The sequence below is a fragment of the Leopardus geoffroyi genome, chromosome C1, assembly GCF_018350155.1.
Source record: "Leopardus geoffroyi isolate Oge1 chromosome C1, O.geoffroyi_Oge1_pat1.0, whole genome shotgun sequence".
Taxonomy (NCBI): Eukaryota; Metazoa; Chordata; class Mammalia; order Carnivora; family Felidae; genus Leopardus; species Leopardus geoffroyi.
The window spans coordinates 201,162,534-201,175,512 of record NC_059328.1 but is presented as its reverse complement, the minus strand read 5'-3'; positions in this window follow the sequence as shown (position 1 = coordinate 201,175,512).

The following is a 12,979-nucleotide window of genomic DNA, read 5'->3' as shown; positions in this document are numbered from 1 at the left end:
GCCCAAGACCATTAATCACTTTGCTACCTGCCAGGCCCTTTCTGTCAGCAACCATTCCCTCTGATCCTTCCTGTCGATCTTTCTCCCTCGCCCCAGCTTCTGCAGAGCAGAGTGGAAGCTCACACCTGTCGAAATGGGGTGGGCAAAATCAATCAGCAGGATTATGAATCTCCTCCACTGCCCCTCCCTGCCCTCCACCATTTCATCCCTCTGCCTCTCAGGAGCATGCCAGGATTTTAAATTTCCTTCTGGGATTGGCCAAAAGGAAGTGATGACAAGAGGAAATGGGAAAGGATATAGGGGAAAACAAGAACAGCAGTAATTGGGAGCCCTGCACAACTCTGGAAGCATTCTGATATCTGGCTGCCACAGGCACATGGAAAAGTTCTCCAACTTGGACCCAGATTCCCACAGAGGAAAAAAACTAAGTAGGAACCCAAAGGAGAGGCAGAATATGATACTTTGCTTGTCAGTTTCTTCACCTTATTTTTATTAAAGCCTGCTTCCTAATTTCTTCAAAGCTCTGGTCATATGGGCATGAATGAATTGAGTGACTGGTGTCTCAGTAGGAGCCAAAATTGTAAAGTAGGCCACTCTCGTCTTCTCTGAGCTCCTGGCAATGTTAGCTCTTTGTGCTAAAAGGAGCAGACACAAGGGCCTCCCTTCCACTCCCAGGAAACCTGCTTTAACGGTGACCTGCTGGGAAACATCCTCCATCCTTTGTCATCTAAACCTTGGAGACTCTAATGGCAGGAATTGCAGGCCCGATAAGAAGGGAGGGTGTCATAGGCAGGTGGGTAGAGGAGATATTTTTAGGCAGCCAGAACCTCAGAGAACCCATCAAATCACAGAGGCCCGCCCACTCCACCTGTGTCAGCTTTAAACTTGGATTGAATTTTTGGTGGCACAAAAGATTCTGTGCCTCCTGCCACAGGGAGGGCCCATTCTCCCACTCTGCTGTCTCCAGTTATCCAACCCTCTAGCACCCAGCTGGCTCCGATTCAGCCTGAAGGAGAGCAGGCAGTTGGACCAGCTTCACCAGACAGGCCTTCTGTCCTAGCTGAGGGTGAGGGCCCCGCTGGTCCTAGGGCTTCCCAGGGCTGCTGACACAGCTGCTCCAGGACAAAGATACTAAAGCGTGTATTCTCAGGGGTTCTACCGACAGACTATTTGGATGTTGGGAGAATGGTTTCTAGCACTCAGGAAAGCCCAGCCAAGCTCTGAGGCTCTGCAGGAAGCGTTTCAGAAAATGAGACCCAGTATCTGGTAGGCGAAGTGAGGGAGAATGCATAGGGATGGAGGGGTCAAGAGACATGGCTTCTGGTCCTGGCTCTGCCGCTCAGGAACAGTGTGACCTTGGTAATCATTTCCCCTCTCAGAGCCTCAGTTTCCTCCTGAACAAAAATGAAAAAGTCAGATAGGATGTATCTAAGTTTACTGTCAACTTTTTCCTTCTATGGATCCAATATCATTCACTTTGATCAAATATCTACATGGAACATCCAGGCAAAATCTACAGTAAGTCAGTGGAATTTGAAATTGTGAGAAGTTGTCCACATTTGGGGCCAAACTTTCCTTAGTTTTATTAATATTTTAGGTAGGAGTATTTTGTTATACTTCAGAAAAGTGGGCTGGGGAGGTTGGTAAGTACCTTATTCTACTTAACTTGCTTGTATATACACAGCCAAAAGAGCCAGATTAATTTGGGTGGACTGATATCCTAAGTACTCACATCTCTTTATTTCTCTGAGGTGACTTTCTGATGCTGGAGGCTCTACTTGCATCTGCATCAGTTAGATCATGTTTACTGTAAGGGACAGAAAACCCAACTCTAATGGACTAAACCAAGCAAGGAAAATGTATTGTCTCATGTCCGAACCATTCTCAGTAAAATACGTTTCTTTTCTCCTCTCAGCTCTACATCCTCTGTATTTTCTCAAGTTGTATGTAGGATCTCTTTGTGATCACAAGAGAACATTTAGAAATCCCCAGGGTCGTGTACATCCATATTAAAGTTTTTGTTGACTGGGATAATTTGAGCTGCAAACCACAGAAAACCTGGCTCAAATTAGCTTAATCAATAAGGAAAATTTTCACCTTACACAACAAGAAATCCAAAGATGTTGTGAGATCCAGATGGGTTAATTAAGTGCCTCAACAATGTCATCAAGGAGCCAAGTTTTTCTCCTCCGTTATTTTCAGTATCAATTTTTTCTCTCAGAATGGCTTCCCTTGTGGTCACATAAATGGCTGTTGGAATTCCAAGTGTTGTACCCAGACATTATAATGCACGGGAAAAGAAGGATAACTACCTCTTCCTCCAGCTTTTTCTTCAGGAAAAATAAATGGTCCCCAGAATGTCCTAGAGGACTTCTCATGTCTTATGGGGTAGAATTGCCCCCTTGCTCATTTTTCAACCAACCATGGACAAGTGGAATACAATTATCATGTTAGCTTAGACCAATGGTTTTCAACCAAGGAAGATGTTCCACAGGGGCCATTTGACAATATCCAAAAACACTTTTGGTTGTCATAAATGTAGTAGAAATCTAGTGGGTAAAGAACAGGGATGATGCTAAGCATCCTACACTGCACAGGACAGCCCTCACAACAAAGAACTATGGTTCAATATGTCGGTAGTGCTGAGACTGAAAAAACTTGGTTTAGACCTAGCATGGAATGGTTAGTGAAGAGTCAATCATAATGACTTCTAAATGTTCTATCTGTAAAACAACAGTCTTTGTCCCAGCATTTCTAGCAAATATAACTATAACATCCATCCCTGAACCAATTACTGTGTATAGCAGAATGAGGAGCTATGACTGGTTTAACCCTAGGTCACATGTTCCGTGTCTGAGCAGGGATGAGACAACCCTACCTGAAGCTGAGAGTAAGGGGAGAAAGCATGATACCCCAGAGAGAGTTGGGGATGGTAATCAAGATGAGGTGAATAGATGCTGGGCAGCAAAAACAACAGATGCCCACCACCCACACTCCTCTCATCAAGAGACTACAGAGGCAAGAACTGTGTTTGTATTTGGACTCAAAATAGCAGCAACAGCAGTGGGAGGTCAATGGGACTGTCTAGGAAGACTCTGGGCTGGCGCCAGTGAATTTTTCATTGCGCTCGGTAGGTAGATGTCCTGGGGCTTTAATTACCTCCATGAAGGCAGCACTTTTCACCTAAGGAGGTGCTCAGTCAGCCTGGAAAAGTGAGAGCAGAAGAGGCAGAGAAGGGGGAGGGAGTGGAGGAGGTGGCAGCTAAGAAGTGTTCAGAGAAAGTGAGAGCTGGGGCACAGGTGTGCTGTGTCCCTAATCTCAAATGACTTCTCTGCCCTGGAACTGAACGCTATGGGACTGCATCACCCAGGACCATTTGTCTTCTGCCTTATGGTTGGGTTTGGTCAATGGTTGGCATCACCAGGAGATGAAAGGGAGGGAGAGGAGATTTGGATATTTATTACTCCTGATTCTTCCCTGCTGTCATGGTTCTTACAGTGGCCACATTCCATTACCACCTTCTGTCGAGTTGTACTCTTTTCATGATGCTTCTTTCTTTTTTTTTTTTTTTTTTTTTAAATTTTTTTTTCAACATTTATTTATTTTTGGGACAGAGAGAGACAGAGCATGAACGGGGGAGGGGCAGAGAGAGAGGGAGACACAGAATCGGAAACAGGCTCCAGGCTCTGAGCCATCAGCCCAGAGCCCGACGCGGGGCTCGAACTCACGGACCGCGAGATCGTGACCTGGCTGAAGTCGGACGCTTAACCGACTGCGCCACCCAGGCGCCCCAACATGATGCTTCTTTCATTTAGACTCCATAATACCACTTCCTCCCTTTGCTCCTTCAGGTCTAAAGATGGCATTAACTCCCCGAGGTTACCTTCTTGAGTGACTCAATACTTCCTATTGGTTCCTTTATTCTTACCTACACATCTGTATATAATACTTTCGATGGAAAGTCTCTGAGTATGTTGTCGGGTTCCTCTAAGAATCCGAACTGATATAACAGGCATTTGACAGGTACAGGATCCACTCAGCCACACTGTCATACCAGGTATCAAATTCCTTGATCATACCTAATATTCTAGAAGTCTAAAGAATAGTCCCCCATAACCTGTTCTTTTTTTTTCTCTTTCTCCAATTAAAAAAATTTTTTTAATGTTTATTTATTTTTGAAAGAGAGAGAGAAAGAGAGAGAGAGAGAGAGAGAGACAGTGGGGGGAGGGGCAGAGAAAGAGAGGGAGACACAGAATCTGAAGCAGGCTCCAGGCTCTGAGCTGTCAGCACAGAGCCCGACATGGGGCTCAAACTCACAAACAGTGAGATCATGACCTGAGCCGAAGTCAGATGCTCAACCAATTGACCCACCCAGGTGCCCCATCTCCAAATTTTTATTTAAATTCTAGATAGTTAACATATAGTTTAATATTAGTTTCAGGTGTAGAATTTAGTGATTCATCACTTACATACAATACCCAGTGCTCATCACAACAAGTGCCCTCCTTAATACCCATCACCTATTTAACCCACACCCCTACCCACCTCCCCTCCAGTAACCCTAAGTCTGTTCTGTGTAGTTAAGAGTCTGTTTCCTGGATTACCTCTCTCTCTCTTTCATCTATGTTCATCTGTTTTGTTTCTTTCTTTCTTTTTTTAATGTTTATTTATTTTGAGAGAGAGAGAGAGAGAGATTGGGAGAGAGCAGGGGAGGGGCAGATGGAGAAAGAGAGATAGAGAGAATCCCAAGCAGGCTCTGTGCTATGTCATGAATCATGAGATCACGACCTGAGCCAGAATCAAGAGTCAGATGTTTAAATGACTGAGCCACCCAGGTGCCCCTATTCTGTTTTTTTTTTTTTTTTCTTAAATTCCACATATGAACTCACACATATTCTTTAGGACCTAGCCTTCTTGGGAAGCCTAATAGTTAAAATTATGGATTTGAGAGTTATTATCCCTCTCCACTTCTAGAACATTTATACCCTATTGTCTAAGCAAGTATAAAGTGGGCTAATAATGCTATATTTGAAAATGCTACATACTATTTCTTGAACACTTATAAGGTGCCAGACACTCTGCCAAACAATTTATATGCTTTACCTAATTTAATTTGCCCAAAAAACTTTTGGGTTAGGTGCTATTATTTTTCCTGTTTTATAGCTGAGAGAACTGAGGCTCTGACAGTTAAGCAATAGGAGAAAACAGCTGGTAAATATGGTCATTAATACCAGTGGTCACCAATATTTCTGATTATCTTCCCTTTCCTGGATACATGGGAAACTATATTTCCCATCCTTCTTTGCAAGTGGGGAAGATCTTGTGAATAGTGTTCTGAATGGGTTGTGACTTCAATTGACAAGGTACTTCTGGGATGATGTATTTCAGAGCTGGCATGTGATACTCGATCCTGATTCCTCTGCCTCTGCAGTCGTGATAGCATGTGTTGAGATGGGATAACATTAAAGTAGCCTGGACTGCTAAGCATTACATGAAGGCAGCTGTCCTGCAGAGTCACTCAGACCTGCCTGCACTGACTTGGTGGAAAGGCAAAATAAACTTTTATTGTGTGTTAAGACACTAGAAGTATGGTGCTATCTGTTACTGCAGCATAATCTAACCTATGCTGACTGAAAGAGTGGAGGAGCTGGTATCAAATATAAGTCTTTTTGAACCAAAACTCAGTGTCCTAAACTACTGGGCAATACTGCTTCTCTCTGTATCTTTACCCAAGAAGACATCTTGGAAGTTGTCACCTTGGAAAGATAAGAAAAAGCAGACATAAGAAAGAAATGTGATACTCAGAAGCTCTCTTACTAGAGGATTAAAAGAGTTAGGAAAGAGATTAGTAGAAAATCATGCCTGTCCTTCCTTTGGTCATTATATCAATAAAAAATAATAAAGAAAAAGAGGATTCCTTAGAAAAATTTTTATAAGTAGGGCCTCTGGGATTTTTGCATATGGTCAGGGAATTAATTGTGGCTGCTCCTCATTGAAAATGATTTTGTGGCTCATCTCTAGGGAAGCATAAATGGGAATGGTCTCTGCTTTGGAAGAGAAGCTGAAAGCTATAGCCCTCTGCCTGCAAACAGGATAGAACCTCTATCCTGTCACTGCCTCCCTGTGTGGCTTTTCTTTTTCTTGGTTCAATAAAAATAATTTGTTGTTTTAAGACTCTTTACAACACTCATCCACCTTCTCCTTTCAGCCTTCTTTTACCTGCCATTCCCAAATCCCAAGATTGACAGGCCATGTCTTTGTATCTAAGTTTGGAAAGAACCCAGGTAATGAGGCCAGTGTCCCCATATCTAAAGGCACTTTGTGTAATAAATCACAGTCCCCTAAGGTTACTAGGAAACCTGAGTTTAAAGGGATTACATTGGAAACCAAGAGGCTAAAATGACCTCGTTTTTTCCACTGAAGAAGATAATTCTATTGTGGGGAAACAAGGATTGGCAAAGAAGATGGCACCAATTGCCCACATATTCATATACCTATGGATAAGAACATGGACTTCCCCATATTCCCAAGCATGTGTGCATGGATCCCCAAACTGGGAGCAGCTATGAGAAGATGTGCTAATTAGCATCATGTTTACACATTTATTGTCAACTATAATTACTTGTTTATTAGAACAGAGGCTTCCTTGTTTATTACAGACATTATGGTTTGTCAGTAAGAGATAATGTGCTTGAATTTCACAAGTATGTGTGAATTGCACAAATCTTGCCAGTCTTAGCTAGGATAGCTCTCAATGAAAAAGCTCAGAGAAGGTAATTCTTAAGAAGGCACACAATTTTTTTTCCAGCTAATAAACAGTTATCCTGTCCAACAAAACTGCAAACTGTCTCCTAAGCAAGGGATTTGCAGCAAGCTCCCTCCTCCTTAGCAGTAATCTCTGCTTCTCGTCAGTGGTGTTAGTGCTGAGCACTGTGCTCGGCACTTACTTGGTATGTGTGTTCTTATCCATTCTCATCACACCCTCTGAGGTAAGGATCAATGGTCCCATTTTCTAGATAAGGAGACTAAGGCTCAGAGAGGTCAAGTGACTTGGACTGAGAGACATGCCTAGGATCAGCATCGAGGCCTTTCTTACCAAAAAGCCCATGCTTTGTTCATTCTTTACACACACACTGCTCACACATATGTTTGCTACATAAGTGAATTGGAAGAGAATGTTGGCTGGGCTGTTTTTTCTGGAGCGTATAACTGTAGGGGTGTATATAAAGGGAAATTGCTGGGAGAGGACCAGGAGGTAAATTCTCAAGGTTAGAAAAGCAGAGCAAAGGTGTGACAGTATGTTAATGTTGGGGAGCTGGTGATGGGAAAAGATTGTGTTGCTCACTGATGTCTTCAGAAAACATGATGCCCAGCTGGAAATTTGAAAGACCAAAATTTATTCATTTGGCTCTTATGGATGGGATTGAACAACCAGCACATTTAAAAATCATCAGTTAGGTTTCTGATTAAATTTAATCCTTTTGCTTTTGCAGATGCTTTTGGTAGGGTGGAGGCAGAAGTCGTGCATGTAAACTGTGCTATGCATTGATTGGCCTCTGGCTGTGTCAGCACAAGGAATTAGGGGTCACTACAATCATAATAGAAATAGCCAACTGTTACTGACAGTTCACTGTGCCAGATACCATGTGAAGTGTTTTACATTAATTTTCTCATTTAATCTTTATATCATGTTGGTTCTATTTAGTGTGCAGATGAAGAGTCAGGCACGGAAGGGTTAAGTAAGGTGGCCAAGGTCACACAACCATGAACTATCAGATTCAGATTCGTGGCCCACCTTATCTGCACTAACTGAATTTTAAGACACGCCCATACCCTAAGTACCCTTTATTATCCTGACTCTAGTTTATGCAGATGCATCCTGGATTTCAAGAGGCAAATGTGTGTTGTCTTACGTTTTTATATTGGGGTATTTACTTATACACAGTAAAGGGCACAAATCTTAAGTGGCTAGCTTAGTGGGTTTTTACACAATTAAATACTCATGTAACAGCTCTCTATATTCATAGCTATATCTAATCTGGAAAGGTAGAGATGATAAATATTGTAGGAAGTGAAGGTACAATTTTAAAATTTCTGGGTAATATTGTTTAGAATATAGTGATATAGCATGCACATGGATGGCATTACATACATCTTCTCAGTATAATTTATAGAGCTCAAGTCTTCCCTGTTTTGGAGGGTATATGAATCCAGACATTCGGGATGTATGAGGTCCAAGGTGGCATAAATCAGGATGCTAAGGGGCTTTCTTTGGTTTATATTAACTCTGTTTCACATCTCATGCACAGATAAACTTTTGTGCTCTCCACATAGGGGAGACGACATATCCTGTGAATTCCCCAGGAGAAGGAGGGTATATAAATTCAAGGTCTTATTATTGCTATGTATGTATCTAAAAATCAATGTTTCTATCTGTCTGGCTATCGATCTACATGTGCAACTCAGGCAGCCATTTAAAACAGACTCTTTTTAAAGCCACGTTGCATTCAGTGAGTTCTCTGTTAAAATGGGTTATATGCACATGGTTAAAGTTTGCAGGGTGTGGGTATCATTTTACATGTGTGAACTAGGGGTAGTTTGTGGTACAAATATAGATTATATTTCTGTTTAGGATTACATATGTTTGTGTACATCTCAGGTACCTGTAATTCCATGCATAGTCACACGTCACTGGAATAAGATAATATGTTCCCCAAAAGGGTTGGTTGGTGAAGTGCTTTGTCCCCATGAAGCACAAAAGGCCTTCACGTTCTGGACCAGGTGTGCAGTGGACATATCAAAGGTATATCCAGAGGAGCCTGGGGAATCTTCAGCTGAGACCACCTCTTTCTTTGCCCTAGGATGGCTCTGGGCAGGCAACTGCCCTCTCAGCATAACTGAGGAGTAGATTCCATCTTTCGTGTCCACTGTCTCATTACTGGCTTTCTTGAGTATTTAATAATACAATTTGCCTTTCCAGAAACAGAGCCTGGAGAAGCCTGAGCAGTCATTGGTACAAGTGGTGAGTAGTAGGGCAGTGATGACATGGAACAAGCTGGCCAGGCATTCCTCTCTCTGAGCATCCTCAAACTGAAAACCCCAACAGATGGCTCTGAGCTAAGGATGTGGCAGGGAAAGGAGGCCAGGCTGGTGGGTTCAGGCACCAGTCAGGAGGCTTAGAGAGGAAGAGGAAGTGCTGAGCTGGTATCACGTGACCATGGTATGTGGTGAGAGGGAAACCAGAGACTTATTTTCCAGTAACGCGTAAGAGCTTGGCTCAAATCCAGGCTACTGCAGTGTATTTCACTGAATGGTGAAGGTAGAATGAACCACATCACTCTTCTGGTCCCAAGCAAGCGTTTTACAGACTGGAAAACTGAGACCCAGAGTACAACCAATCCCTGAAGTCACCCAGCTGATGATTGGCCAAGCAGTTTCTATAACCCAAGAGTCCGTGGAATGGTTAGGTTATGCTGCAGTAACAAACAATACCAGGTTTCCAGTTTCTTAACATAACAAAAGTTTATTTTGCCTCTCCCAAGTCAGTGCAGGCAGGTCTGAGTGACTCGGCAGGGCAACTTGCCTTCATGTAGTGCTCATTAGTCCAAGCTTTTTTTTAATGCTATGGCATCCCATCTCATCACATGCTCCTGTGACTCCTGGAGGCAGAGGAATTAAGACTGAAGATCACATGCCAGCTCTGAAATGTGTCAGCCCAGGAATACCTTGTCACTTGAAGTCACAACCCATTGAGAACACTAGTCACAAAACCCTCCCCAATTGCAAGGAGAGGTGGGAAATATAGTTTTCCATGTATCCAGGAAGGGGAAGAAGATCAGAACTATTGGTGACCATGGGTATTAACGATCCTAGTCACTTATCAGCTGTTTGATCTTTGGCAAGTTGTTTAATTCTCTGAGTCTGTTCCATCTTCTATAAAATGGGGAAAACAGTAGTATCTAATCCATAAGGTTTTTGGTGCAGAATTAAATGCGATAAAGCACAAAAAGTGCTTGGCATAGTGTCTGGCATACTGTAAGTGTTCAAGAAATGGTAGACCTCTAGTTCTTTTCCTACTCAGCAACCAGAGTGACCTTTTAAAAATAAAAATCTATTACCTAAAATCCTTTAGTGGCTTCCCAGCTCATTTAGAATTAAATGCAATTTCTCTATTATTACAGTATCTACTTGATATAATTTTGTCCTTCTCTCCAGTTTCATCTTCCATCACCTCTTCTCATTCCTTGGTCTCCCGTTACTTTGGGCTTCTCATTGTCACCCTGAAAAGCTACATCATTCCTCCCTCAAACTCTGTGATTGCTCCCTTCTCTAACAGGAACACTGCCTCAGATCTTCACATCATTAGTTCCTCTTCATGTCTTAGGTCTAAATTCAGGAAGCCTTCCCTGTCCTTGCTATCTATTTCCCACCAGTCAGTACACAGGCTAGTGGGTCACTCTCCATCACACTACCCTGTTTAGTTTCTTTCTAGCACTTACCCCCATATGAAATTAATTTATTTCCCTAGCTCTCTGTTTTCCACACTAGGATGGGAACTTTGTAAGAGTAAGGCCTTCATCTATCTTTCTTCCTACTGTATCCCCATCACTAAGAATGGTCCAGGACTTGAGGGGTGAATGCACAAATCTGTGCTCAGCACCTTTTCCATATCTTTATGTTGCCTCTTTTGGATATTGATTTGGAACTTGCTCTTTCCTCACTCATATCTGGAGAAGAATATCAACTTATAGCAGGGGAATGGCCACCCTGCTCATGTGGTGGCTGGTAACTAGGGAGTAGGGCTTGACTTTGAGCTTTCTCTTCTAAGTCAGTGTTCTCCACAGTGGAGCTCAAGTACCACCTGTTTCAGAGTTTCCAAAGGATCTAGTAGAAAACACATATCCCAAGTCTATACTTGACAAAGAAGTCAGAATCTCTGGAGGTGAGAGTCTACTGGGCAACATGCACTTTTAACAAGTACCACAGGTCATCTTAGAGGCACAGTTAGGCTTCAGAGGAGCTCTCTTAGATGTTAAGTTCAGTCCATCAATTAAGCATACAAAATACTTTTGTTTTTTTCCTGGTGACTTCTCACATTGATACTTGGATTATCTTGTGAATTATCAGACTCTGTTTGACATCAGAGTGGTGTGTGTTGGGGCACAGAAAGCATGGGCACAATGACTAATGTTCTCAGTGCCCTTATGTATGAGTTATCAATTGCTGTGTAAGAAATGACCCCAAAACTTGTATTTTTCTCACATTTGGGACACTTTTTTGCTCATTAGAAACTCCTTGAGAAGGATGGGGTAGGGAGATATGTGTCGGGGCAGAAATAGAAGAGGAAATTAAAATCCATTTCAAATGCCCCTTATCAGTGGCTCAGTGAAAGTTTTAGATAAGGAGGAACCTGGGCTATTGGTTAAGATGAGGCTGTAATATTGCTCTGGATTCTTGTGATCCACAATTGAAAGAGGTCTATGGCTTGGAGTAATGACTTTGCTGATAGTGATGATGGTTATAGTCCATTTAACAAGTGAGTATTGAGTGCCTACTACATGCCATCATGACCTAGGCACATGGGATTCAAATTGACCAAGAAAAAAAAGATCCCTGCCCCCACAGACCTTAACTTCTAGAAGAGGAAATGATGCTAGTGTCTCTCTTCTTATGTGAAGCATTTCTTTCTTATGAGTTCTTGGTCATGAGGGTCTTAGTCTCCATAAAGTTCCCAGGTTCAATGAGGGATTCCCAAAACTTTATCTCTTCCAGCATTTGCAGATGGATATCTACTCAAATACTCATGTATATCCTTAAATGCAGGGAAATGGACTCAGGTGGAGAGGTGGATGTCTCTGTGTATGTGTGTTGGGGTGGGGGATTTGACAGTGTACAGAGGGCTTAAAACAACTACATTTATCTCGAAGTTTCTGTAGGTCAGGAATTCAGGCACATCTTAGCTGGGTCCTCTGGCTCAGCTTCTTTCATGAGACTGCAGTCAAAATGTTGGCCAGGGCTACAGTCATCTCAAGGCTCAACTGGGGAAGGATTCATTTCCAAGCTCACTCATATCATTGTTGGCAAGATTTGGTTCTTCATGGGCTGTTGGACTAAGGGCCTTGGTTCCTCACTGGCTGTTGGATGGCTACATAGTTGAGGCTATCTTCAGTTACCTGCCACGTAGGCCTCTCCATAGTGCAGCTCACAACATGGCACCTGGTATCTATCAGAATGGGCAAGTGAGGAGAGCCAAGAGAGAGTGAGAGCAATATGGAAATCAGTCTTTTGTAACCTGATCTCTGAAGTGATATGCCATCACTTTTGCTGCATTCTATTTACCAGAAGCAAGTCACTAGGTTCAACCCACACTCAAAAGGAGGAGATTACATAAGAGCTTGACTACCAGGAAATGGGGATCATTGTGAACTCTTTTAGAAGCTTCCTCAGCCTGAGTTTTGAGTTATCATTTGAAATGGGACACAGTATGGCAGACAGATAATAGCTGTGTGGGGACTCTACTGGCACCAGGAAATTTAATTTAAAAGTCACTGCTGCATCATAAGAAGAGCATAGACTTTAGGGTGAGAGAGGCCTGTCAGCTTTGGTGTTAGAATCTCAGCTTTGGTGTTCACCAACTTTATAATCTTAGACTTAGTTTCTCTGAACCTCAGTTTTCTGACCCCAAAAATGTGGAAAATACCTACTACCTAAGGAGTTTTGAAAATAAAAAGTCACTTGGGGAAGGCACTTGTTAAGATTCACATTCCCAGGTTCTCTCCAAGAAGTTCTTACTCAGTAGACTTGGGTGGCACTTAAGGATTTATATTTTTAATAAATGCACAGGCATTTCTCAGTACATACAAAAAAGGTGTGTGGCTCAGTAAATGGTAGTTATTAACAGTTTGTATAACAGTAATTCCTCAATTACTCTCGAGAAACTCTAAGTTTGAAGAGAACCAACTGTGATATAGTAGAAAGC